Raw genomic sequence first — 2,702 nt, forward strand, 5'->3', positions numbered from 1 at the left:
TATAATCAGACTCATGCTAGTGGGCGAAGGAGGAAATCCTCAGCAAATATTCTCCTTTTCTATGATTCCCATTCTGGCTTTTATTTTTCATTACTTAATCATACGGTTCATGTCTGTTGACTTGACCTGTTTTTTTTCTGTTTCTATTGAAGTTTAACCTATGAAAGGGTCAGCACCCTCGTTCAGGTTACAGAACACCCAGACATCAACATTTGCTTCAAAGCTTTTATCAGGGACAAATGTATCTAAGTTTGAGGGCTGGAGGCTCTTCCATGTTGGTACAGGAACAGTCAATCAGGTACTGTGCAGTCTTTAAGTCTGTCAACTTTAAAATCTCTTCTCTTCCATGGATATGTATGTTGATGGAAGTTAAAATAATGACCATGAAGAGAATCTTAATGTTACTTTGTAAATGATACTTGAACTTGACAACAACCAAACCTATATTACACAAGATGCAAAAATGGAATGACAGTTAATTTTCTAAAGTCAATGATACAGGCCAGCCCAAAATTGAAGGTTATTCAGATAAGGGCAACTTGGCAGGCTTGCAGACACTGTGTTTGAGTTTTGTTCCTGTCAGAGAACTCTCTTAAAGGTGCCAGGTTTAATGGAATTTAGATAAAGACATTCTCATTTTGGCTGAAAGTTGAACATTCCTCTGTGTCTCATTCATCCCTGCAATATTGTCAAGTCTGATAGAATTTCAGAAGCACTTCAACATTTTTAACAGTCTCACTTCCTAAGTAAGCTGTCACAGCATCTCAACCTAGGGGTTAGGAGGAAATAAGGAGAATCATAGTTACTCTAGGCAAGTGAACTTATGAGGTGCCAAATAATGGAAATTTCTAATATAATAATATTCAAGAACAAAAGTGAACCAGTTGACACAAGTGAATTAGTGTCAATGCATTGGGATTTAAGGAATCCAGAGAAAGCCCTCCTTGCTCCAGAATCTCTCTCACTGCCCTCAGAGTGCCTGAAATACCCCAATTAGAGATTTGTAAAATGAAACATAGTTCAAAAAGCAGCCATTAGTAATTCATGTGAGTCAGTTGACTTGCTTTCTCTTGGAATGTTATGGCCTCCCAAGGGCTGGGTCAATAGGAATCATGTACAAATGTAATGAAGCATACTGAGGGCCCGAGGTGAGACCAGTCTCAGTTCCTGTCAAGTGAATTCTTACTCATGGCCATCCCATATGTGTTAGAGTAGAACAGTGCTCCATAGTGTTTTCAACAATGGGTTGTTTTGGAAGTAGCTTGCCAGGCCTTTATTCTGAAGCACCTTTGGATGGACTTCAAATCTCTAACATTTTGGTTCATAGCTGAGCAGTTTAACCATGTGCATGTCTTAAAGGTGGGGACAACACTTTGAAAAGAGCCTGAAGAGACTGACTTGGGCAGGTTACTGCAGTTTGGGCAGGGATAGGAGTAGCAATTGGGTGGGGGTCTTGAAGACAAGTGTCAGGGGAAGAGTTCCAAGGCACATTGTCTGGATCTTGATAGTCAAAATGTGGTCTCTGGAACAGCAGTATCAGCAGGACCTGAGAGCTTTTTTGAAATGCAGAGTCTCAGGTTCCACCCAAAACCCACTGAGTTGGAGTGCATGGGCATTTTAACAAGGTCCCCAGGTAATTCTCATGCACATTAAAGTTTGCGAAGCACTACCTTTTCTTGTGTCCTTCTTTTTCAAGGGCCTGTTCAAGCAAATGGGGTTATGACTTCTGCCAAGGTCATTGATAGATACTGAGGATGCCTCTAAAGCACATTAAATTCACCAGCCAAACTGAGAATGGGATTCACTTTTCAGCAATGTCATTTCTATTAGCAGTTATTTCAGCAGAGATAAAGAAAATTAAACCTTGTCTATTGCTATAGATGAGGTGTCTTTGAACTGCCAGAAAGAAGAGTCAATACCTGTTAGGGACCGAATCATGTCCTGAGAGAGAGTCTTAAATAATGGTTATGTGGAGACAGGAATTTGCAGTAGTAGGTAATTTAGAGGTAAATGTGACAGGGCTCAAATCTTTATCATCATAAAGACCTAGGGAAGGTTATTGACTACATTAAGGAAGTTTTTAGGTTTTATGGTAGATTGGGAGAATTTTATATCAGGGATAAGTTAAAAAATGTGAAGGAAAAGCTAGTTTTTGAAAGATCATTTTCAATACCAACACAGAAATTGAGAATCAGCTGAAGTTTATGATGAAAAGTTAATTTGGTAAACATTTCTAGATAACAGATTCTGAAGGGAGAGAACCATTCCTGATAAGCCTGGCAGGAAAGCCAGATAAGAAGATAGAGCAGATGTTTACTGGGAAATGGCTGAATAAGAACTCAGCTGCTAACTGAAATGTTGGTCATTCGAATCCCCCAGTGGCCCCACGGGAGAAGGACCTGGTGATCTGTTCCCTTACAGATAACAGCTTAGGAAACCCTTTGGGAGCAGTTCTTCTCTGTTACATGGGGTCACTACATGTTGGAATTAACTCAGTGACCTAACAACAACAACGATCCTGCTTATGAAAAGTCACATCCATGAAAACCCTATGGAATGCAGATCTATTCTGAAACATGTGGGGTCACTAAGAGTCAGAACACACTTGACAACAACTATTTTTCATTTGTATTTTTTCTTGGGAGCTCTGATAGCATAGTGCCTAAGGCAGTTGACTGCTAACCAGGAGGCTGGTGGTTCAA

This window comes from Orycteropus afer, unplaced genomic scaffold (genome assembly GCF_000298275.1).
Source record: "Orycteropus afer afer isolate SDZICR_OR568_19922 unplaced genomic scaffold, OryAfe1.0 scaffold00363, whole genome shotgun sequence".
NCBI lineage: Eukaryota > Metazoa > Chordata > Mammalia > Tubulidentata > Orycteropodidae > Orycteropus > Orycteropus afer.